Source organism: Scyliorhinus canicula, chromosome 7, assembly GCF_902713615.1.
Source record: "Scyliorhinus canicula chromosome 7, sScyCan1.1, whole genome shotgun sequence".
Lineage (NCBI taxonomy): Eukaryota > Metazoa > Chordata > Chondrichthyes > Carcharhiniformes > Scyliorhinidae > Scyliorhinus > Scyliorhinus canicula.
Genome location: NC_052152.1, coordinates 199,870,929 through 199,897,982, shown reverse-complemented (window position 1 = coordinate 199,897,982; position 27,054 = coordinate 199,870,929). Strand labels below are relative to the sequence as shown.

At 44.1% G+C, this 27,054-nt stretch overlaps 1 protein-coding gene across 4 annotated transcripts in view; it reads right to left on the bottom strand.

Moving 5' to 3' along the window:
- Window positions 1-25,165, bottom strand: part of LOC119969700 (casein kinase II subunit alpha) — a 99,070-nt gene extending 73,905 nt beyond the window's left edge. For 2 of the 4 annotated variants that reach the window (XM_038803691.1, XM_038803694.1), the window contains exon 1: window positions 24,827-25,165. The gene's annotated coding sequence lies outside the window, so the exon portion shown is untranslated. Of the gene's footprint in view, window positions 1-22,303; window positions 22,405-24,826 lie in introns of all 4 variants that reach the window. The other 2 variants (XM_038803692.1, XM_038803695.1) reach the window with 2 other exon arrangements.
- Window positions 25,166-27,054: the final 1,889 nt, after the last annotated feature.

Here is a 27,054-nt window from a genome sequence, read left to right as displayed (position 1 = left end):
GTATTGTACAGCCTTCCCCAACAATGTTATTTGAGCGCCATGCAAAAAGCACAGTAAAGAGATAAACGTCGGAAAGTAGAAAATAAAATTCCTGGGTAACCAGATGACTGATCCACCCCAGCCCTTGGCTATGCCCATTACCTGACTACCCCCGCCCAACACAAACCAACTAACTCCCACCACCTGACTCTACCCATCTGTCACTCTATCCATCTGCCAGCCTACCCTGATTATCCACTTACTTCACCCACCCTACAGCCTTACTCACTACTCTAACCTACCTACGACACTCATTCATGAACAAGCTTAAAAGCTGTCATAAGACTCAAAGTTTTTCAGTCTGTCAATGAACACTTAACAGAATGTAGCAACTAGTGTTTTTGGATGGATTCTCCCCAGCGATGTTTCTGGAGGTTTCCCGCAGGATCCTCTATCAGAAGATTGGAAAGAAAAATTAGAGGAACTTAAGTGGGTACATTTTATGTCTGACCAGCATCAGGAATAAAGTTTCCGAACCTGCTAGGAAGATTTGTGTCAATATAAATCAACCAATGATCTATTGAGATTACTTATGTGCTATTATACGTCATGCCACATAAAGCCTTGTTGTATCACCTTGTCATGTGAGAGTACCTTTAAGAAATGGGTGTTTATAAATGGGTGTGTATAGAAATATCTGTAGTGAGAGTACCTTTAAGAAATGGGTGTTTACTACTGCAGTGATATCAGAGAGTGGGTGGAGCTGGGCCGACTGTCAGCCTTTTACTTTCGTTTTAGGCTGTTTGCTGCAGGGTGTGTTTTAGTTTTGTTTTCAGTGTTGGAGCTGAAGCCAGACCAAGCAGATGTACTGCTGTTCTCTCTGCCATCAAAAGACTATCTCTTCATCATTTGGTGAATTCAGAATTATAAATGTTTTCAGTAGTGACTTTAACCTGATGTGCTTCTGATAAAGGTTTTGTTTTTAAGTCGTATGGATGTTCAAAAGGAAAGCTTAAAGGTTTACTTAGTGTTGTAGTCTTTGGGGGTTGTATTTGAATTAAAGGTTGCTAAGATGTTCACTGTATGTTTTAAAAAGGTTAACATGAGATCATAGAATAAACATTGTTTTGCTTTAAAAAATATTTTCCATTTCTGCTCCACCCTGTAGAGTGGGCCGTGTGCTCCCCATACCACAATCTATTAAAAGTTGTGGATCAGGTGAACTCCATGATACACTTTGGGGTTCTCTAAACCCTGGCCCATAACAACCTTCAAAGATTTGCGTATCTGAACCTGAAATTTCTCCGCTCCTGGGAACAGAAGTTGGCTATTTAATCCCTTGAGCCTGATCCTCCACCATTCAATGAGATTGTGGTTGATCAATGGGGAAATTTCATGTAATCACCTTTGCCCCATATCCCTTCACACCGTTGCTGATTAAAAACTTATTAACCTCAGATTTCAAATTTACAATTGATCCAGCATTAACTGTCGTCTGCAGAAGCGAGTTCCAAACATCTCCCACTCTTTGTGTGCAGAAGTGTTTCCTAATTTCACTCCTGAAATATCTGATTCTAATTTATGGACCATGTCCCGCGAATCCTAAATTCACCAGCCAGCAGAAATAGTTTCTCTATCCATCCTTTCTGTTCTCCTTAATACCGTCATAACTTTAACCACCCTTTAATCTTCTAAATTCCCTAGTTTATGTAATCTCTCTTTGCAATTAACCCTATGCTGCATTCCTTCCAAGCCCAATATATCCTTTCTGAGGTGTGGTACCCAGAACTACTCTCAGCATTTCCAGGCGGGTCTAACCAGGGTTTTGTCCAGCTGAAGTTCAACTCATGAAACGTCAACTGCAACAAAGCTTGAATTTGGGCATCCGATATTCCAATGCACTTGGCTGATAGGGGTTAATTATTTGCCTTCTTGTATTTCCTCAAACGGAGACCTGCAGAATGTTTTATCACTGTTTAAACATCAACCATGAGGAAATATGGCGCCAGGAACATGCACAAAAACGATGTTCTAGACATTTCTATGCAGTTAACAATAATGCGTCCAAATGCTGGCACCTCTGGAGCGTTGCTATGGAAATGCTAGCATACATTGGAAAGTTGCCTTCTGCAGATTAACCTTTTAAATACTGAAAGATCTACAGTATCTTATCTCGTATGGGGCAGCATGGTAGCACAAGTGGATAGCACTGTGGCTTCACAGCGCCAGGGTCCCAGGTTCGATTCCTCGTCTGTGCGGAGTCTGCACGTTCTCCCAGTGTCTGCGTGGGTTTCCTCTGGGTGCCCCGGTTTCCTCCCACAGTCCAAATACGTGCAGGTTAGGGGGATTGGCCATGATAAATTGACCTTAGTGACCAAAAAGGGTAGGAGGGGTTATTGAGTTATGGGGATAGGGTGGAAGTGTGGGCTTAAGTGGGTCGGTGCAGACTCGATGGGCCGAATGGCCTCCTTCTGCACTGTATGTTCTATCTGTATCTTCACAGACACACAGATAGTGAATTTAGTTCATGAATGGATATTATATGTTGACACTGGTCACAGACCAGCCACCATTGCAATCCTTCCTAGCTCCCAGCAATCACTGACCTTCTACTTTGCCCCATCCCGTCATATACAGTACGTAATCCATCACATTTTCCCTCTCTTTAGCTCTGAAGAAGTCATGCGGGCTCGAAATGTTAACTCTGCTGCCATCTCCAGACGGGGCCAGGCATGAATTTTAATTTCAATGACACCCTGGTAAACTCTTTCTTTATCCCCAACTCCTCATCCCCTTCCCACGCACCTTCCCTTGCAATCGCAGAAGGTGCAACACCTGCCCCTTTACAACCTCCCCCCTCTGATTTGATTTGATTTATTGTCACATGTACCGAAGTACAGTGAAAAGTTTTTCTGCGACCGAGGGAACGTACACAGTAGACAAAAAGAATAATCAACAGAGAACATTGGCAAGTGGTACATCGACAAACAGTGATTGGTTACAAGGGGCCAAACAAAGCAAATACACGAGCAAGAGCAGAATAGGGCGTCGTGAATAGTGTTCTTACAGGGAACAGATCATTCCAAGGGAGAGTCATTGAGGAGTCCTGTAGCTTTGGGAAAGAAGCTGTTCCTATGTCTGGATGTGCGGGTCTTCAGACTTCTGTACCTTCTCCCTGATGGAAGGATCTGGAAGAAGGCAATGCCTGGGTGGGAGGGGTCTCTGATAATGCTGTCTGCCTTCCTGAGGCAGCGGGAGGTGTATACAGAATCAATGTGGGGGTGGCAAGCCCGTGTGATACGTTGGGCTGAGTTCACCACACTCTACAGCTTCTTGCGATCTTGGACCGAGCAGTTTCCATAACAGGCTGTGATGCAGCCAGATAGGATGCTCTCTATCGCACATCTGTAGAAGTTTGTGAGAGTCGATGCAGACATGCCAAATTTCTTTACCTTTCGTAGGAAGTAGAGACCTTGCTGGGCTTTCATGACTGTTGCATCAACATGAGTGGACCAGGACAGACTGTTGGTGATGGTTACCCAGTGTTCAAACAGTGACCTTGATGGGCCTCAAGGCTCATGGCCCTCCTTTCAGGTTAAGCAGTGTTTCACTTGCTCCTCCTTCAATTTGGTTTACTATATTTGCCACTCCCAATGCGGTCTGCTCTACATCGTGGAGACCAAATGCAGATTGGGTGACTGTTTTGCAGAACACCTGCGTTCAGTCTGCAAGCATGACTCCAACGTTTCCATTGCTTGCTATTTTAACTCAACACGTTGCTCTCATGCCCAAGCCTGTCCTTGGCCTGCAGCAATGCTCCAGTGAAGCCCAACACAAACTGGAGGAGCAGCATCTTATTTTCTGATTAAGCACCTTATAGCCCTCAGGACTCAACATGGAATTCAACAACTTTAGACTCTCGACACTTGACCTGCACATTGGCTGCTTTTTTTTTTAAAGCAACGTTTTTTGTCCCAATGCAAACATCCCCCACCGGGCCATTTGTCATTTCTTCCTCAGGTTTGCTTTCACTAAGCACTGGCCGTTGTTCTCCTATTAACACATTCTGCTATCTTATCTTAATGCCACTATCAGCACTTTCTTTAATCCTTTTCACTGCCACTAACACTTCTTCTGTCTTGTGCCCTACACATCTTTGTTGCAATCTCGCCCAGTTACCACTTATTACTGACCTTCTATTTGCTCCACCCGCTCTTAACCAGAGTACAATTCATCACATTTCTCCTTCTCTTTATCTCTGGAGAGTCATATTTGACTCGAAATGTTCGCTCTGCTTCTTTAGGGGCAGCACTGTAGCACAGTGGTTAGCACCGTTGTTTCACAGCGTCAGGATCCCAGGTTTGATTCCCGGCTTGGGTCACTGTCTGTGCGGAGTCTGCACATTCTCCCCGTGTCTGCGTGGGTTTCCTCCCACAGTACAAAGATATGCGGGTTAGGTGGATTGGCCATGCTAAATTGCCCTAGATGTCCAAAATGTTTAAGTGGTGTTACAGGGATAGGGTGGAGGCGTGGGCTTGAGTAGGGTGCTCTTTCCAAGGGCTGGTGCAGACTCGATGGGCCAAATGGCCTCTTCTGCCCTGTAAATTCTATGATTCTATCCCCACAGATGCTGCCCGACCTGCTGAGTTTTTCCTGCATTTTCTGTCTTTATTTCAGAAGGCATAGCAATCTGTTTACGAGAACAATACACTTTCTGTCAACCGACCAAACAAGCTGAGACAGGTAAGCACGCATGGATCATAACATGGGGCACCATTTGCTGTTTTCATGCAAAAAAAGATGAGATATTTGAAATTACAATCCCCAAAAGAGTTTTTAAAAATCCTGAAATCCCATGGGCTGAAAATAAAATTTGAATGTTTCAGTGTATATAAATTAGTAGTCCTAATTATAAATAGAAAGAATTACAGAAATACAACACACATTACACTGGTAAAAAACCTGGAATGCCATGCAATTAAAATGGAATTTGGCTTTTCAGTGGCCATTAAACAGCATTCCTAATCATGGTGTATAATTGCATTGTGACCTAAAATTGAACTGTGATCCCAAAGTACATACGAGCCAGTCAACATCTGTGACTCAATTTTTATTTTAATTGTACTGTCTGTATCAGTTGCCTCCATTCTCCTATTGGCACTGGGAGGCCAATTCAGAAAACAGAGCTCGTCTTCCAGCCAAGAATGAACAATTTTGCTTTTGATTGAAACAGACTTGGAAAACTCAAGATGGGATTACTTCAGCAATTAAAATTAATAGGAGGCTTGAAGAAAAATTATCTACCGATTTACAAAATGTAGAACAATCAAGGCAATTAGACACTACAATCATATCCGTAAATGGAACAGGCTTGCCTACATTTTAATATCATCGGCCTTCCAACTTACTACATTCATCTGATCTTCTAACGTTGTCATGAAGAGCTTGTGCTGTCTAATTATCTGCACAAAACACTGCAGGGCATTGCACACCTCTAGTCAATTTACAAAACTGGGCCACCAAGTATAAGACTGCAACTTTTAAATAAAGATAAACTTTGTACAGAATGTGGCCTACATTATATGTCACTTCTCTCTCACCACACACAAAAATAGAATCGCTCAGGTGAAAACATTATAGATGAGTGAGGGGGTAGAGGGAAGGTGAGAAGGCAAGGTAAATCCTATGCATGAAGGGATGAACCCATGGAACTGTTCAAGAGATAAGTTTTAAAGTGCTTCTGAAGGCAAATGGAAGCGGTTGAGCAGATTTCTAAAACTCAGCATAGTAATGGTGAATGGACTGACAATAACGGTGGGCAGAATAGGCAGGGAACTGGCAGCAGACCAGAGTCAAAAGAGGAGGATTTGGTCAAAGCCATATAGACTCCGGAAGACTTGTTTACAAGTGGTATTTGGTGGATAGAGATTCAAAAGTAGCCTACAAAAGGGAATTGGTTTAATACTTGGAAGAATAAATTGTAAGAATATGAGGGAAGAGATGTGGGCGAGACTAACTGGGTTGTTCTACAAAAGAGCTGGTGCAGACTCAATGAGTTGAATGACCTTCTTCTGTGCTGTGCTATGTTATGATTAATTTAATAGGGAGGTTGGCCATTCGGCCCTTTCAGGCTGTTCAGCCACCAATTTGATCATGGCATTCAGCTACATATTCCTGCGCGACCCCTATATCCTTTGACTCCCTTGGTATCTAAATTTCTGGTCTCTCTGTTGAACGTACTCAATAACAGAGCATTCACTGATCTTTGAGGTTGAGAATTCCAAAGGTTCACAACCATAGAGACGAAATTTTGCACCTCAATCCTATGTTAGACGTGAAGAAGGCTTCTTCAGGGGCTGAGGATGGCAACAAGCAATACTTCTTATTTTTGCTTTCACAGTTCTTGCCCCTGGAGATGAGGCATGGTTTTACAAGTTAACCTAGATGCTGAATATTTAGAAGTCATCCAACTGAGGGAAGGGCTTTCCAATAGGAAGCAAAGGATAGCGATCAGCACACAGGATGTGGGATCACTACCACCCCAACGAATTTCAGAGCAACCAGAAACTCCCACCCAGAGAAAATCAGTAGAGAACTCAGATTAATGAAATGAAATGAAAATGAAAATCGCTTATTGTCACGAGTAGGCTTCAATGAAGTTACTGTGAAAAGCCCCTAGTCGCCACATTCCGGCGCCTGTCCGGGGAGGCTGGTACGGGAATACGGGAAACAGGAACTGTTCTGCTCTCTGCATCAGTTTTTGGTGCAACATTTGTAAAACATGCAAGAATACAATTCAGAGTCACAGGTTTTTACAGCACTCAATTAGACACACCTCCACCCCACAGGCAGTCTCAACTCTATCCAGACTCATGATTTTGAATACCTCTGTCAACTCTCTGTGTGAACAAAATCTCATCTCACTTCTGGTTATTTTGCCAATCATCTTAAATCTGTCTCCTCTGGTTACCAACTGTCCCGCCAGTGGAAATAGTTTCACCGCATTTACTCTATAACCCCTCATTCTTTTGAGCACTTCTATAAAATCTATTCTTAATCTTAATCCAAAATCCGCACATTATCCTCACCCCGGTATCATTCTAGTAAATCTCTTCTGCACGCTTTTTAAAGTCTTGACATCCGAAATTGCGGTGCCCTTAACCAAACATGTTATTCCAGTTGGAGTCTCACAAATGACGTATGCATGTTTAGTCATAGCTTCCTTGCTTTTCTACTCCATACTTCTGTTTAGATAGTCACGGAGAAATTAGTAATCTATGCCAGCCATTGTTGAAACAAAACTGTGAATCTCAAATCTCACTTTTCGATTCATGTTTGATTGACTGACTGATATTTATTGTCACATGTAACAAAGTACAGTGAAAAGTATTTTTCTGCGGCCAAGGGAACGTACATAGTAGACAAAAGAATAATCGACAGAGTACATTGACAAATGTAACCATTGTCAATCACTACATAAGACAACATTATGTTTTGACACGGTTTTCAATATGTACAGAATCGTGGGAAGACAGTCCCTGCATAAGCGCACCTTAAAGGCCATTGAAAGTCTCTCCCACATCACTTGACACTGTTTTTTTTGGCCAGTGTTCCGATTTCCCAGTCTGGTCAGGTTGCAAAAGCAAGACAGTTCCCCATGTGACCACTGTGGTCGCAGGTCAAGTGGTCACCTCCACCTCCAGTCACGTGAGCGCTATCAGGGTCTGAAAGTTTGGATTGGCCATGGGAGGGAGAGGTGAAGGAGAGAAGCAAATGTAGCCCAACCATTTTTGTTACTTCATCTCTTTCTACAGAAATATTGTGCCATGAAAATGCCAAGGGACATTAGGAGAGAGAAAGAGAATTGGTATTGTGCGGAGAGGGGTTTGGGATAATATCTCACGAGGTGAATTACGCCTGAAATTGTCACTTCCCGCAATTGCACCAAGGTTTGTAGCCAATCTCAGACATTCATTCCCATTCCTGATTAATCGAGTAATAGAAATTGAGTGGCACAGTGGTTAGCACTGTTGCCTCACAGCACTGGGGGCCCGGGTTCGATTCCGACCTCGGGTGCCATTGTGTGTGGTGCTGGTACATTCTCCCTGTGTCTGTGTGGGTTTGCTCCTATTTCCTCCCACAGTCCAAAGATGTGAAGGTTAGATGAATTGGTTATGCTAAATTGGCCCTTGGTGGGGTTACGGGGATAGTGCAGGGTTTGAGCTTAGGTAGGATGCTCTTTCAGAGGGCAGGTGCAGATTTTCGCAGTAACTTCATTGCAGTGTTAATGTAAGCCTACTTATGGCAATAATAAAGATTATAATACTCGATGGGCCTAATGGCCTCCTTCTGCACTGTAGGGATTCTATGTTCCCTGAACAGAAATTTGTGGCAGTGTCAAAACAAGGACTCGACAGAGATGAGGATTTGGGAGAGGCATTTCCGGCAGTTGACCCTACAATATAATCCTTTGGCAGCTCAATTTTAAGCTGAAATAGTAAAGTGAACAAAAGCTGGTAATGATGGTTGTGTTCCAGTAAATATATATGCTAGAGTCAAAGGGCAAACATCCATACTGCATCAACTGTTAGTTATTGTATGAGCAGAGTGCCCAATGTGACCATTTCAGTGATTCCTATAAAGCAGTTTTACATAGATAACGCATTGCTGACAGGCACAGAAAACTCCAGCAGCCAATGGCACATTATAACATAATGAAGGCAAACTCGGTGCCTTCAAAAGTCCAGGATCCAACTTTTGTTAATGCCCAGAGTCAGCAAGTGCAGATACGAAACATGAAAACCTTTCATAAGTCAGCATACAAGTATAGCAAAAAGATCAGCATTTGTGGTTACCATTTAAGCACCATTCTCCCAGAAAGAGTCCCAGTTATATAAAAGTGCCCCAAGGTTTCAAATCGAAACATCAGCAGCAGCTTGAATAGATGCTCTGACCCAACATCAGCAGTTGCTTAAATTTATAATACACGCTTACACATGACTTTCCCCCCAATTTATAGGATAAAATGCTCAAATACAAATTATGGCCTTGACAAAGCCCCTCTGGCATCTCAATCTCATATTGGGATGAAAATCAACTCCAAAGTACATTTAATTCCACAATTTGGAAGCAGTGCTACAAAAATCCATCTTAAAATTCATGGTAGGTTTGGTGACACTCAACCCATACTCTAAACTGAGATCAACAGCACAAAGATGCCAGCATACAGCTCACTTTAATCAAGTTTCTTAAATAATTAGTGTGCATACTCTGTAGCTAATTCTCTATACTAGTAGGGTTCAATGATAGAAGATTCATGATCAGGTAGACGATAGTTAGGATGCAATCTCAACTGGCACTACTTTGATTTAGAATTGTGTCTACTCTATTTTCTGAAGTGGTTTATGCCTCCAGTAATCCATTGGTAGGAACAAAAATGACATGAGGACGGTAAAAATGTCATTTACAATTTCAAATGTTAACACATAGAATACATCTTCACAATGCAATGTCCAAACTACCAATTTGCCAAATACCCAAAACATACATCATCCAGCAAGCCACAGCATCCATAGTGTTCAAGCATGTCCAAATTTGTCAACGGTTTATACTAATGTGATACTTCCCCACCCCCCACGACACCAAACATTCAAATCAGAATATAAGTTGAGAAATAACTGGTTTGTTATTTGGTAATCGCAGGTGGCGCAACTTGTATTGCATTACGTGAGCAACTCGACTTCTTGTGAAGTTCTCAACACACTTCTGCTCTCACCCTTTCCCCTCCCTCACTTAACCACAACAGGGTTCTCTCGTCTTCACCTTTCACCAGCCTATATTCAATGGATCACTTTCCACTGCCTCGACAATAATGCCACCATTAATACGCCTTCCCCTCCCTTTCAGCCTTCGGAAGCGACCACTCCCTCCTCGACACTAGTCTACTCTTCAATCATCCCAGAAGCCCTCTTCTTCCCAGAGATGCAACAACCGGTGCTTTACCTCCTCCCTTCTCACCATCCAAGGCCTCAAACAATCCTTGCAGGTGAAACAGCAATTTACTTGCACTTCTTTCAATTTAGTATAATGTACTTGATGCTGCGAATACATGCTGCTCTACACTGGAAAGAGCACAGACGGATTGGATGACCACCTTGCACAACACTACCGCTCAGTGCGCAAGCATGACTGAGCTTCCCGTTACCCATCAGTTAAATTCTCACCTTGCTCTCATGCTGGCCTCAGCCTCATGCAGTGTTCCAATGAAGCTCAAGGAACAATACCTCATCTTTTGATTAGATACTTAAAAGGTTTCTGGATTCAACCAAGTTCAACGATCACCAATCATTACCTCTGTTCCCATTTTATTTCCTTTCCCTTTCCTCACTTTGAGTTCACTTTTGCCTCCTCACAGCAATGACTATTCATGATTCTGTCAGCCACACCTTTTGTCGGCATCTTTTTATTTCTTTACTCAGCCCATCACAATTCTCTTCTGCATTGTACCATGAACCCATTCGTCATTCAATCGCTTGTGCCTTCCATCCAATCAAAATCTTACCTTTTGTTTCCTGCTACCCCTGCGACTTTGAACTTGCTTAGAATCTGATACATTTTTTAATTTTAGCAGTTCTGATGAAATATCAACCTTAAACGACGTGTTTTTCTCTCCACAAATGCGGAATATTTCCACCATTTAGTTTTTATTTTAAATTTCCAGCATCCACCATATTTTGCTCCTGTTCTACTTGTGGTGTGCTTTTCAAAAATGTCCCCAGACATGCTCCCCCCACGTAGCTTTGAAAAATAGTTGAAACATCTTATATAATTTCACACAAATTAAGATTTCAGTTGTCAATATAGCAGTGGAACCCAGAGCTCTTTACAATTTGGCCACATTATGCGGCACATAACCAGTTTTAACTTAAAAGTTATTCAACATAAAAATTACATAATTTATCACCCAATCTGCTCTGGATTCATAAGTCTCTGAACTCAAACCAGATCATTTAAAAAAAATCAATTTTTTTTTTAGAACAGTACAGCACAGAACAGGCCCTTCGGCCCTCAATGTCGTGCCGAGCCATGATCACCCTACTCAAACCCACATATCCACCCTATACCCGTAACCCAACAACCCCCCCCCCTTAACCTTACTTTTATTAGGACACTACGGGCAATTTAGCATGGCCAATCCACCTAACCCGCACATCTTTGGACTGTGGGAGGAAACCGGAGCACCCGGAGGAAACCCACGCACACAGGGGGAGGACGTGCAGACTCCACACAGACAGTGACCCAGCCGGGAATCGAACCTGGGACCCTGGAGCTGTGAAGCATTTATGCTAACCACCATGCTACCCTGCTGCCCTTAGAGTACCCAATTAATTTTTTCCAATTTAGGGGCAATTTAGCATGGCCAATCCACCTAGCCTGCACATCTTTGGGTTGTGGGGGCGAAACCCACGCAAACATGGGGAGAATGTGCAAACTCCACACGGACAGTGACCCAGAGCCGGGATCGAACCTGGGACCTTGGCACTGAGGCAACAGGGCTAAACTACTGCGCCACCGTGCTGCCCCAAGCCAGATCATTTGATGCAATATAGAAATTGCGCAACATTGCTAAACACAAGACAACCATATTTTGCAAATAAAGTTTAGCAAAGAGAGGCAATTTCAGAAGCTATTGCTCAGTAAGTGCCATTAAAGTTTATATGTATAAACAATGCCGCTTTAATTCACATGCCTTGAAATTGAAACCCAAGCTGAAATACTAAAATCAACTCCTAAAAGACAGAACTAAAAGCCTACAACTCATCTCAAGTAACACTGTTTGCCATAACAGTATGGCACCCTGCAGAGAATGGCCAGCAACTGTAAATGTCAAGCTGACAGCTTTCTGATCTATGTAACCTTTCCACCTTTTGGCACTTTCTGCCTAATCTTGATGCCAACAGCATCTTAAGTTAACGACAGCTCTTTACTCATAAGGAATCATCTTGAAAATGCAATTCCCCAATTCCATGATGCCTGCACCTAAAAAATGCTGCAAGTGCCAAGAATAAGCAGGAGAAAAAGAGCACAGATTAAGGAAAGACAACACATTAAAAAAACAAACATACTTCAAATGCTGAACATCTGAAAAAAAATAAAAGTAGCAAATTATGGAAAAACAGTGCACCTGTCAACATCCAAAAATATAATAGCTTGTTGTTCCAGTTCCGAAAAAGGTTCCCCACTCCCAAGATGTTCAGCTGCTTCTTCCAGATGCTAAACCCTTCTTTATATTCCAAATTTTACTTCAAAGAACTCGTCGCTAAATGGAACTTGCATATAATCAAAATTACGGTTTGGTCAAGTATAGTCTCAGCAACAGTAGGACAGTTATAAAACCAATTATTTCTTAATGGTGCGGAGAGAGAAATTAAGCATCGCAATAAAATTGGGGTTTGCACTGTGCCAGCATATGCTATATTCCACTATCTAGGTTTTCCAGTTTGCCCAGCCACCAATATTTGCACTGAATGTGTGGAAAAATCAACAGGTGAACTGCTGAGGGTGGAAACCTTGATTGTTATCTTGAAGTGCAGAGGAAGTTGATCCAAAAACCTGAAACTCCGGCAAATGTAAAATTCAAATTGTTACAAAATGAGATTCAAATTGAAATATCAAAAGCACTCATGCAAAGTTGCCCCCCCCTCCCCCCCACAAAATTCCCAAGTTCTCCTTGGCACCCAGGAAGATCAAGTGGCAGCTGGTCTCAAATCAACTATGTCAAGAGAACCTGCAATCTAGTGTTCCACAGAACGGGCAGCACGGTAGCATGGTGGTTAGCATAAATGCTTCACAGCTCCAGGGTCCCAGGTTCTGTTCCCGGCTGGGTCACTGTCTGTGTGAAGTCTGCACGTCCTCCCCGTGTGTGCGTGGGTTTCCTCCGGGTGCTCCGGTTTCCTCCCACAGTCCAAAGATGTGCAGGTTAGGGGGATTGGCCATGCTAAATTGCCCGTAGTGTCCCAAAAAGTAAGGTTAAGGAGGGTGGTTACATAGAACATAGAACATAGAACAGTACAGCACAGAACAGGCCCTTCGGCCCTCAATGTTGTGCCGAGCCATGATCACCCTACTCAAACCCACATATCCACCCTATACCCGTAACCCAACAACCCCCCCCTAACCTTACTTTTATTAGGACACTACGGGCAATTTAGCATGGCCAATCCACCTAACCCGCACATCTTTGGACTGTGGGAGGAAACCGGAGCACCCGGAGGAAACCCACGCACACAGGGGGAGGACGTGCAGGTTAGGGGGATTGGCCATGCCAAATTGCCCGTAGTGTCCCAAAAAGTAAGGTTAAGGAGGGTTAAATAAGGAGGGTTGTTGGGTTACGGGTATAGGGTGGATACGTGGGTTTGAGTAGGGTGATCATTGTTCGCCACAACATCGAGGGCCGAAGGGCCTGTTATGTGCTGTGCTGTTCTATATTCTAGAACAGACCATCAGCCAGTTCGAAACCACCAGTACAGACCATGCATACCTGCTTATTAGGGTAGTGAATGCACTCACTTTAAAGGTGGGAGAAGGAAAGGGATGGCAAAAACCAGCCACGCCTCAACACAAATCCATCTTTAAAGAATGGTACATTATCAAATTGGTAGATTAATTTTTTTCTCTGCATCTCAAGGACCGACTGTGCCATCTCCCTGAACAACTTCCCACTAAACTTGAAATCCTGAAAGAGTTAAATTGCAAAGTAAACACACACCAACGGGGTCACGGCTGCGATATCGTATTTACACCAATTTGAGGGCAACTTAAATGTAGTGAACACAGACCTGATTTTGCTTTAGGAAACTACAGCAACAGCAGCCACAATGACAGTCACAATTATTACTAAATTTTGAAACCTATGTAAATTCAAATTTAAAGACTAGCATTTCGATAGCACCTTTCACAATTTCAAAACATCCCAGTACATTTTACAGTCACTTAAGTAATTTTGAAATAGTCACTGTTGTAACACAGGAAAACGGCTGCCAAATTGCAAGCGCTACAGAAAGGATTAGAATCCATGACCAATCACGTGTTTTAAGTGATGTTCAAGAGGAACAAATCGGCCTCAACATCGGAAGAATGTCCCCCTTCTTCTTCCAAGAATAGTGCTCCTGGACTTTTTACATCCAGCTGAGAGAGCAGACAGGTTTAACATCTCTGACAGTGCAATTAATTGCCAGCCTGGGTTATGTGGTCAAGCTTCTGAAATGGGGTTTGCACCCATGATCATTTGACTCAGAAACTAAGGCTGACGTCATCATCTAATTTGCAGTCTGTTTATCAAAGCCGCCATCAGATTTTGGAAGCTGAAATAACCAATTCTATTCAGACTTACTTTCCCAAATTCCAAGACACCCTATTGAATTGAAGGAATGGGGGTAAAAAAAAAAAGTTATTTGCATTGAGGTCCATTGCTAGTTAGCTTTAGTTTGCTTTGTAAATATCTAAATTTAAATGCAGTAAGTGTTCTAACAAATGCCACTACCGCCTTTGAGCCAGAAGGCTCAAGACTTACTCCAGTGCTCAAGCACATAACCCACTGTCAGAGGTGCCATGTTTAAGGATGAGGCGCTGAATGATAAGATGACAATTTGAAGAGCAGGGAATTGCTCTCAAGTGCACTGGACAACATTTGTTCCTTACCGAACATCACCAAGAAACACAGTAATTTGGTAATTTATTTCCTGGGATGTTTACAGACGCTACAGCACACAATCAGCCTGATGTGCTTGACATTATTTTTAAGCAAAATTATACTAGAAATGTGGGTGCCGTAAGCAAGGACATTATTTACTACCCAACCCTAACTAGATCGATCATTTCAGAGGGCAGGTAAAAGTCAACAACACTGCTGTGGTTCTGGAGTCACATACAAGCCAAACAAAGTTAGGATGAGAGATTCCCTTCCCTCAAGGCGATTAAGAAATCAGATGGGTTTTTACGCAAATCGAGGTTTTATGTCCACAATTACTAATACTAGCTTTTAATTCCGGATTTAATTCATTAATTGAATTCAAATGCCCCAGCTGCCATGGTGAGATTTGAACTTTGTCTGCAGATCATCAATGCAGACCTCTGGATTACTATTCCAGTAAGATAAATACTATGCTGCCATACCAATGTAGCAGGTGACTACATTTCAAAGTAATCAATTGGCTGTGAAGTACTCTCGATCCTCTGAAAGGTGAGGAAGAACTGGGATTTAGATTGTGCCTTTCATTTCTGGATGTCCTGAAAACACCTTACAATCTCGATAACGTACTTTTGAACTGTAATCACTATCGCAATGTAAAAGTGCTATAGGTTCTTTTAGTGACATTTAATCGCAAGTCCTGCAGCTGAATCTAACTGGAATTGCAACTGCACACAAAAGATTTTTGCCTAGAATTCAAGGACGGTTGAGCTCCCCTAATGCATTTAAAGTAGCCGATGATTCAAAATTACCAGGGTACTCTCCTGGTTTTTGTTGACCTGAGGTCGCAGTGTCCTCAGGCTTTGGGAAGGGAAGGAAAAATCATTATTTACCCTTCCCATTGTTCTTAAAAGACTTCCATGAAAATATTATGCACCAGCATGTTTTGAAACTTCAGCCGCAACCAGCTTTCAGTTTTGAACCAAGGCAACATGTGTTGACTGAGCCACATCATCTATCTGTAAAAGAGGTCTTGTATATATTATGCTTGGTCATATTCCAGAAGTCATGCTTCAGAATTGAAATAAAGACACCGCACTCTTAAATTTGAAGTACAAATCAACTTTTCTGGTTCTTTGACTTTAACAGACTAAATTTTGTTAGGTTATTTACACTGCTTATATTAGTATTAGATTAATATTCTTAACAAATAAAACAATTATGAGCATTACTAGCCACCATTTCATACTGGCTTCTTCTGACGTGGAGATGGAAATTTGTACCCTGCTTCTAACATGTAACTTCCTTCCCCGAAGAATAGCGACATTTAATTGCACGAAGGATTTACAGCAATTATACTTTGCAGCCTTCAAAACTGAAGCAATTCTTAATAGATCTGATGTAAAGGAGAACACATATCTGCATAAAACAAAAACCTCTATGTGAGGGTGCACAATATTTGCTTAGTTGTTTTATTGCACTGATGAGTTTGTGAAATGGTGATAATCAATTTTCTTATGCTGGTAGATTGTGTCACACTTCCAACATGAATCATGCACAATGGTGTTAACATTGAATGATTAGCATTTATTAACCAATGTAAGGTTACTGGCTGATAATTCAAATGTACAGCACTTACATGTAAATTAAAGTAGTCATCTGCTAGATTTCTGATCAGTGAATGGCTCAATTCACTTGCACGTCGGTTAATCCATAGATTACACACGTAGTCACAAAAATTGCAACAGCCCTGTTCAATTCCGAGCAACACCCAAAATTCCAACTGCAATTGGTAAATGTTGCTGAATGTCACCATAACATTTAAAATTATTATAAATTTTACTTAAAACGCGATTAATGGTTAAATCTAAGTTACCCACATAAACACTACATCGTAATTAAAAGCCCAACTGCTGCTCTAAAATCAAAATTGAAGCATGTTTCGAATGGAAATACCTCATAGAGGTACTGGAGCGGTTCGGGCTTGGAACAGGGTTCATCGCTTGGGTAAAGCTCCTATACAACGCTCCCATGGCGAGTGTATGGACCAACAATACCAACTCCCAATACTTCCAGCTGCACAGGGGCACCAGACAAGGATGCCCACTGTCCCCGCTGCTGTTCGCACTAGCAATCGAACCGCTAGCAATCACGCTCAGGGCAGCAAAAAATTGGAGGGGGATCCGAAGGGGAGGCAGAGAGCACAGAGTCTCACTCTATGCAGATGATCTGCTCCTCTACATCTCGGACCCACAAAGCAGCATGGACGGAAAGAGTTTGGAGCCTTCTCGGGCTACAAACTCAACATGAGCAAAAGCGAGATCTTCCCAGTACACCCGCAAGGGGGGGGGCAGCACTAAAGGGGCTGCCGTTCAAACAAGCCCAACACAAATTCCGCTACCTGGGGATCCAAATAGCCCATGACTGGAAAGGGATCCACAAATGGAACCTCACCAGCCTGACGGAGGAAGTAAAAAAGGACCTGCAAAGATGGAATACACTCCCACTCTCCCTCGCGGGGAGAGTCCAGACGATCAAAATGAACGTACTGCCCAGGTTCCTCTTCCTGTTTAGATCCATTCCGATCTACATCCCCAAGGCCTTTTTCAAAGTGCTGGACAAACATATCATGGCGTTCGTATGGGGGGGTAAAAATGCTAGGATCCCAAAAAAGACAAAATCCAGGGGGGGGGGGGGGGGGGGGGGGGGGGCTAGCCTCCCGAATCTACAATTCTACCACTGGGCGGCAACAGCCGAGCGAGTAAGGGGATGGATCCAGGAGCCAGAAGCCAAGTGGGTGCGTGTGGAGGAGGCCTCCTGCATGGGGACCTCCCTCCGGGCCCTCGCCACGGCAGCACTCCCATCCCCACCCAAAAAACACTCCAGCAGCCCAGTGGTGACAGCCACCCTCCAATCCTGGAACCAACTGCGGCAGCAATTTGACCTGACCAAAATGTCGGACAAGGCTCCCATCTGCAACAACCATAGGTTCACACCAGCACTGACTGACGCCACCTTCAAAAGGTGGAGGCAAGACAGGGGGACACTGACAGTCAGGGACCTATACATGGACGACAGGATCGCAACACTGGACGAACTGACAGAGAAGTTTCGGCTAGCTGGGGGGAACGAGCTACGGTACCTGCAGCTCAAAAACTTCCTACGAAAGGAGACAAGGATGTACCCACAACCGCCACGACCAGACACTACTAGAAGACCTACTGGACGCAAGTATCCTAGAGAAGGGAACTGTAGCGACATGTATGACCGACTGGTAGAAAGGGACGACACCGTACTGGACGCAACAAGACTGAAATGGGAGGACGACCTGGGGATTGAGATAGGGTGGGGACTCTGGAGTGAAGCACTGCATAGGGTCAACTCCATCTCCACATGCGCAAGGCTCAGCCTGACGCAACCTAAAAGTGGTACATAGAGCCACTTAACAAGAACCGTATGAGTAGGTTCTTCCCGGAGGTGGAGGACAGATGTGAAGGGTGCAAGAGGCCCGACCAACCCCGCCCACATGTTCTGGTCTTGCCCCAGACTTGTGGAGTACCGGACAGCCTTCTTCGAGGCTATGTCCAAATTGGTGGGGGGTGATGGTGGAGCCATGCCTGATAGTGGCGGTCTTTGGGGTTTCAGACCAGCCAGATCTATTCCTGGGAGGAGGGCGGACGCCCTTGCCTTTGCCTCCCTGATCGCCCGCCGTTAGACTCCTGTTGGCTGGCGGTCAGCAGCCAGCCCAGAGCTGCAGACTGGCTGTCCGACCTCTCGGAATCTCTCCAATGGAGAAAATCAAATTCGCCATACGAGGGTCGGACGACGGCTTACACAGAACGTGGGAGCCATTCATGCAATTGTTCGGGTCCTGTTTGTGGCCAACGTACAAGAGGAAGAATAGTCGGGTGGCCAAGAATCAGGGGGAAAATGGACGGGAATCGGGGGGGAACGTAGCCCGGGGGGGGGGGGGGGGGGGGCTACGTGTTCGTTATGGGGGTTTGATGGCTAGCTAAGGCCCAAAACCGAACTGTAATAAATGCCCTATAACATGTGCCTCGGCCATATGGGGAATGTAAAATATGTAAGCCGGCTAAAGGGGGCGGCCACAGTTGTTATTACGATGCTTACCTGTAAATATACATGTTAATTTTTGCGTGTTTTTTTTCCCTCTCTCTAATAATTTGTTCAATATAAAATATGAAAACTCAATAAAAAACATTATTTTTTTTTTAAATTGAAGCATGTTTTTAAAATTTTCACAAAAATGAAATAAATTAGTCCAAATATTAATCATTTCAATGCCATATTTAATTTCTATTTAATGTATTTCCCTCCAAAAAAACTATTGTATTCAAAAGCTACATTCTTAAGCATCACTGCAGCAAGCATGATAAAAATCCTACATTTTACACAACCCAAGTGAAATTTCAAAATATTATTCGTTGTTCCCCAGCACACTGCAAATTTAATCAATAAATCAAGCCAATTATGACTTATATCATCCATTTTGCATACCAATCTGTGGGATTTCATCCTCTCCAGCTTGTTAAAATACAACGCAACAGTGCATTCAAATGTCTACCACTCATCTGAAGGTACTCATCATTGCAACACAAAAAAAACATTTTAAAAAACATAATTTAAGAGATGTGGCATTAAGAGAAATGATCACTATGAAGCCATCCACTGAAAGTAGTACTGACAAATATTTCCACAAACTAGCGAGGAAACTATTGCTAACAAACCCAGAATGAATCACCACGCCAGCCGCAAGTCCACAGATAGCAGGCCACTGCGGAGATTTACAAGTTCTCCAGAGTTTAAAAACACACAAATTGGAGATTGGTACTAAAACATTTAAGGAAGTTGGCAAATGCAGAGAGCAATATAATGCTGGAGCTATCATTCAGCCATTATGCTGCATCTTTGAAAGTGCAGTCTCTTTGAAAGAGTAGCCCAATTAGTCCAAATCTCCCTTCTCATAAAATCAGTAGTGTGGAGCTAGACCATTCGGCTCATCAAGTCTGCACCGAACCTCCGAAAGAGCACCGTACCTAGGCCCAAGTCCCCATTCCCGTAACCCCACCTTTAATCTTTTGGACGCCAACGGGCAGTTTAGCATGGCCCATCCACCTAACCTGCACATCTTTGACTATGGGAGGAAACCGGAACACCCAGAAGAAACCTACGCAGACACGGGGTCAGAATTGAACACAGGTGCATCGTGCAGTGAGAGCCAACCACTGTGCCGCCCTTCTCTTTCCCTATACCATCCAAGTATTTATCTAATTCTCTTTTGAAAGTTATTATTGAATCTGCTTCCAGGCAGTGGATTCCAGATCATAATATATTGTATTTTTAAAAAATCCTCATGCTGCCTCGGATTCTTTTTGCCAAGTTCGGCAAGTCCATGTTCTCGAGTTACCAACCATTATCAAATCCCTCTCAACCTTTTTTGTTCTAAGGAGAACAACCACAGTTTCTCTAGTTTATTTATTTAATCAAAGCTTTTCATGCTTGGTAAAATTCTCATAAATCTCCTCCGCATCATCGCTACGGCTCTGACATCCTTCCTAAAGTGTGGTGTCCAGGATTGGTCACAACAATCCAACTGAGGCTAAGCCAGTGTTTCATAAAGGTTTAGTACACTATCCTTGCCTTTGTACACTATGGCTCTTAACATAGCCCAGGATCCTTTTAAACAATTTTTTCAGTGCCCTTGATACTTTCAAAGAGTTGTGTACATGCACTCCCAGTTCTCTTCCTGCTCCCCATTTAAAATTGTGCCATTTAGTTACTGCTGCCTCGCTCCATTTTTCTTATTAAAATAGTCCTAGTCACACTTCCCTGCATTAAATTTCATCAGCCACATATCTGTCCATTTCACCGGTTTATCTAGGCTCTTCTGAAGTCTGTTAGTATCTTAAGAACATAAGAAATAGGTAAAGAGCCTGGTCCGCCATTAAATACTATCATGGCTGAGATTCTGCACTTTTCCCTCCCACTATTCACATCCCTTGATTCCACAAAAATCTATCTATCTCAGCCTTAAATATATTCAACAATGGAGCACCAACAAACTTTTAGGGCAGAGAATTCCAAAGATTCACAACCATTTGAGTGAAAAGATTCCTCCTCATCTCAAGTCTTAAATGATTGTTCCTTTGTCCTGAGGCTGTGGCCCATGTTCCAGATTTCCCAGCCAGTGGAAACAATAGCTCAGCATCTACCATGTAAAGCTTCTTCAGAATGTTTCAGAGAGATTACTTCTCATTGTTCTAAACTCCAGAAAGTATAGGCCCAATTTACTCAACTTCTCATCATAGGACAACCCTCTCATCCCAGGTACCAATCTGGTGAACCTTCGCTGTACAACCTCTAAACCAAGTATTGTCCTTCCTCACTCATCGCTTACCACGTTTCAGAGCTTCTCGTCATCTGCAAACTTTGAAATTATCCCCTTTACTGAAGGGCAATATTTCCAATGCCAACATTTGGGGGATATCGGTGTCATGATTCCTTCTGGTCTGAAAATTAACCACTTACCATAAGTCAGCTGCGGTTCAGTTGGTTGCACTCCCATGAGTCACAAAGCTCCAGGTTCAAGTCCCACTCAAGGGCTTGAGTACAAAAAGCCACACCAGTGCAGCACTGAGGGATTGCTGCATTGTCAGAGTGCCTTCATTTCATTCAGTAAAGATGTTAAACTGAGGCCCCATCTGCCCTCGGGGGTAGATGTAATAGATCCCATAGCAATATTTTGGAAAAGATCTGGGGAGTTATCTTCAGTGACCTGGCCAATATTTACCCATCAATTGACATCACAAAAAAACATTATCTGGTTATCATTTAACTGATTGTGGGAGCTTGCTGTGCTGCATTCCATACATTACTTCATTCACCGTGAACTTTGAGACACCTAGTGGCCATCAAAAGCACGACATAATGGTCATCTCTGCTTTTTGTCCCAATTTCATATTTGCACTGCTCATGGGCTTCAAATTTCTTTACAAGTCTGTTACATGGCACTTTATTAAAAACAACATCAACTGCATTACCCTCACGAACCCTCTCAGTCACTTCAAGGGACCAATTTCTCCATAAATTGGGGGTTAACTGCCAGCACAGAAAGCAGACTCAAGCTTACCAGAGGGTCAAATAAAAAATGCCAGAAATACAAAGTCCATCAGAATTGAAACAGCAGGTTCATGTTTCAGAGTGGAGATATTTATAGTTTATCTTTTAAGACACTGACAGTCTTGCTGCATATTTCCAGTATTGAGTTGTTTTACCTTTTCAGAATTTATTCTTATGTTTACTCATTAGTGGCTCACTATTCACTTGTGCATGAAGATAACCTCTACCTTTTAAATTAAGAAATCCACCTTCAGAGTCAACATATTCAACAGAAACCTATTTATCAATCTTTGATAAATATATATATATATAGATATATATATAGATGTCCAGCCCCTCCCCATAACAACCATTTCAACTGTGTTAGCTGGAACATTGACACCAGCAGTTCAATTCCCCTTTCCTACATAACTTGCAATCTGCTGCTGTGAATTTGAAGTCAAATTTTGCAGTAAAATAATCAGAATTATCAATAATGTGAACTAAGTAACTTACAGAGACAAAGAATTAGCATGTTCATCACTGTGCCTGACCTGGATAACGCAAAGGCAACAAGGCTAGTCAGAGGAGAACTGCACTAGAATTTCTTTAGATACCTTTGGAGACAAAAACATGTTCCTCTTACTTTAAAGAGACCACCTTGAAACACAAGTAAAGAGAAAATTACAATCAACAAAATACTCAAAAATTTATGCCAGTCCTCTGCAAATCCATCCAGAGGTCAACATTCTGCACTGGTTTCCGTTAAGGTGTTTATACCCAACCCCTTGAAATGAAATGAAAATCGCTTAGTGTCACAAGTAGGCTTCAATGAATTTACTGTGAAAAGCCCCTAGTCGCCACATTCCGGCGCCTGTCCGGGGAGGCTGGTACGGGAATCAAACCGATTTTGGCCTGCTTTAAAAGCCAGCGATTTAGCTCAGTGAGCTAAACCAGCCCTTCCCACTATTTCAAAAGATTCCTCACTCACTGTTCCAAAATCTCTCAAACCCTGAAAGGTTTTGAGCTCACTGACTGTTGCGGGTTAATTCACAGATCATAGGTCAATACAATTTTTAAAAACACATCTTTGACAGACTATTGCATTTTGACTTTTACCACTAAGAAAACAATTTCTCCGTGAAAGTATTTTCTTTAAATCTCAACTTCAGATCACAAAATACAAACAACTCTTCTTGTTGCTCCGCCACTCTACATCAACATGAAAGACCATAGTTTGCTTTTCCTTTTCCCGCTCAATGGATGGCAGTCTAAACTTCCAAACAGGAACAAGCCTAAGCTTCAGTTGAATTATGAAGTATTGATGTATTGTTGGGGCCGGTGTTGGCTGGTCCAACAATTGGGGTTGCCTTCTACTTCGCACACCACCCTCAAGAAAAGACTGAATTCTCCAATCAGAAGAATGGGAGGCCATTCTCAAGGAAAGATATGGGGGTCATATTACTATAAACTGCCGACATCTTATCGTCAGGAAGTGGGGCTATTACAATCACCTCTTGATCGTCAAAAAGGGGAAGCTATTAAATTAATATGCACCCACATCTCAGAGTACCCTGAGAACCATCTCGCCCTCAATACAAGGGGCAATCACAAATTCCCTCTTCTCCCAGTATGGTTATGATGAGGGGTTACCACAAATACCCCCCCCCACCCCGGTACATGAAGAGTTATGGCAAATACCCCTCCCCGGTGTATGAGAGATTAACACAAATATCTCTCCCCGGTACGTGAGAGATTAACACAAATACCCCCTGTACGCAAGGGGTTACCACAAATACACCCTCTCGTAAGATATAGGAGCAGAATAAGGCCACCCGGTCCATTGATTCTGTTCTGCTATTCAATCATGGTTGATATTTTTCTCATCCCCCTTCTCCTGCCTTCTCCCCATATCCCCCTATTAATCAAGAACCTATCTATATCTGTCTTAAAGACACTCAGTGATTTGGCCTCCACAGCCTTCTGCGGCAAAGAGTTCCACAGATTCACCACCCTTTGGCTGAAGAAATTCCTCATCTCTGTTTTGAAGGATCGTCCCTTTACCACAAATAACCCCTCCCCAGTACATGCGAAGCCATCACAAATACTCCATCCCTGGTGCATGAAGGGTTTATCACAAATAACCTCTCCAGGTAGATGTGGAGTTATCACAAATATTCCCTCCCCGGTACATAAGGGTTATGTACACAAATAACCCCTTCGGTACTTGTGCGGTTATCGGAAATAACCCTTCCCGGTACATGTGGGGTTATCACAAATACCCCTCCCGGTACATAAGGAGTTATCAGAAATATCACCTCCCCGGTACATTAGGGGTCAAATGTCCCTCGTCGGTACGAGAAGTTATCACAAATACCCCCTCCCGGTACATGGGGGTTATCACAAATACCCCCTCCCGGTACATGGGGGGTTATCACAAATATCCCCTCCCAGTACATGTGAGGTTATCATAAATACCCCCTCAATACAAGGGGTTATTATATTGGATGACCAACCCCCTCCCTTCCATCAGGGGGCAGTACTAATCCCCGTCCCCTCAGCGGGCAGTACTAACCCCCCCTTCCTCCCCCATCAGGGGGCAGTACCAACCCTCCTCACATCAGGGACAGTACTAACCCCCCTCCCCACCCATCAGGGGCAATACCACCCCCCCCCCCCCAACCCATCTGGGGCAGTATCAACCCCCCCTCCCACCCATCAGGGGCAGTACCACCCCCCCCCCCCCAACCCATCTGGGGCAGTATCACCCCCCTCCCCACCCATCAGGGGCAGTACCGACCCCCCTCCCCCACCCATCAGGGGCAGTACCGACCCCCCTCCCCCACCCATCAGGGGGCAGTACCGACCCCCCCTCCCCCCCGCCCATCAGGGGGCAGTACTGACCCCCCTCCCCCCCCCACCCATCAGGGGGCAGTACCGACCCCCCCTCCCCCCCGCCCATCAGGGGGCAGTACTGACCCCCCTCCCCCACCCCCCCAAAAAAACTGAGAACTACAGCCATGAAGACCGCCCGCTTACCTGGCCTGATTGCTGGGAGCGGGCTCTTGCTTTTCTCTCTGTCTGTGTCTCTGTGAGGAATTGTTTGCCTTTCGGGGTGGGTGAAGGGAGGGGTGGGGGGGATGTGAGGGGCTATTTTTTTTTCTCCCCCGCGTCTATTATCTTTTCTCGTGTTGGTTAGTCCTTTTTCCTCTTTTTGTTGCTGTTTCAGATGTGTGGTTTTTTTTGTGTGTGTGTGTGACCCTCCTCTCTTCCCTTTTAAAGTCCGAGCCGCCGGACTCGGCGCTGGAGACACTCCGACTCCCAACAATATGGCGGCGCCGCGCTTCCCCCGCCAGCCCCGCGCGACAACGAGGCTGCGCCGGCCGGTGCCGCGCCCAATAGCGCCCGGGCGAAACACTCACTCACAGTGTGAGAGTGGGGAGGGGGGAACCATTAACCTGTTACACCAGCTACCAACTGGGGCTGGCATGACCCACTTGCCAGCTGGCCTCTCCCAATGCAGCCTGACTCCACTTTATAAACAAAAAATTTACAGCCACCCAATTATTTTTTTTTGACTTTCCCCCAATTACAAAATCATGAGGGGCAAAACAAAACATACGAAACCATAGACAGGGTGGATGGTCAGAGACTTTTCCCCAGGGTTGAGGGGTCAATTACTTGGCCGGGGGGGGGGCACAGGTTTAAGATTCGAGGGGCAAGGTTTAGAGGAGATGAAAATCGCTTATTGTTGTCACGAGTAGGCTTCAAATGAAGTTACAGTGAAAAGCCCCTCGTCGCCACATTCGGGGAGGCTGGTACGGGACGTACGAGGCAAGTTTTTTTTACACAGAGGGTAGTGGGTGCCTGGAACTTGCTGCCGGAGGAGGTGGTGGAAGCAGGGACGATGCGGACGTTTAAGGGGCATCTGGACAAATACATGAATAGGATGGGGATAGAGGGATACGGACCCCGGAAGTGTAGAAGATTTTACTTTAGACGGGCAGCATGGTTGGCACAGGCTTGGAGGTCCGAAGGGCCTGTTCCAGTGCTGAACTTTGCTCTAAGGGGCAATTTGGCGTGGCCAATCCACCTATCCTGCTCTTTTTTGGGGTTTCTGAGGAGGAAAGTGCAAACTCCACACCGAGAGTGAGCCGGGACCAGGATTGAACCCGTGAGGCAGCAGTGCTCACCACCACGCTGCCCGTTGACTCCACTTTTATGTTCAAATGCATTGCCAAATTTTTTAACCTTTAGCTCCATGCAATGAATCAGCCCTTGCAAATTACTAATCATAGAACATACAGTACAGAAGGAGGCCATTCGGCCCATCGAGTCTGCACCGACCAACTTTAGCCCTCACGTCCACCCTATTCCCGTAACCCAATAACCCCTCCTAACCTTTTTGGACATTAAAGGGCAATTTAGCATGACCTATCCACCCAATCCTGCACATCTTTGGACTGTGGGTGGAAACCGGAGCACCCGGAGAAAACCCACGCAGACACGGGGAGAACGTGCAGATTCCACACAGTCACCCAGCGGGGAATCGAACCTGGGACCCTGGCATTGTGAAGCCACAGTGCTAGCCACTGTGCTTCTGTGATCCCCTCCTCTCCTGACACTCTCGCCATTTGTGAAATATTAAACCACTTTTGATCCAGTAAAAATGCAACCTCTCTTCGTCTTTTTCATACAATAAAATGCATTCTCAAACATTAAACTATTCTACAGTAAAATGCACTCCCAAGTTAATAAACTATCATATTGCAGGTGGAGGCAATTCGGCCCATCGATTCTGTACCAAAGTGCAATGATCAACGTGCAGGATTACGGGGATTATGCGGGGAGTGACCGAGGTAGAGTGCTCTTTTGGAAGGTCAGTGCCGACTCAATGAGCCGAATAGCCTCATACTGCACTGCAGGGATTCCAAGGATTCTGTGGATCAAGATATGTCAGAATGAAGCTGACAATGTGCAATTCTCCCTCCCAATAATAGAATTTATGTGCAAATAATATCCACCATCTTTCTAGCATCTGTCATCCATCATTTAACTGACACAAGTCCTGTGGTGTTGGGCGAATGACATAGCAGGTGTGGGTTTACTGGGAGCTGTAGCCACAAGGGCAGCATGGTAGCACAGTGGTTATCATTAAGTGCTTTACAGCATCAGGGTCCCAGGTTCAATTCCGGCTTGGGCCACTCTGTGCGGAGTCTGCACGTTCTCCCCGTGTCTGCGAGGGTTTCTTTCGGGTGCTCCGGTTT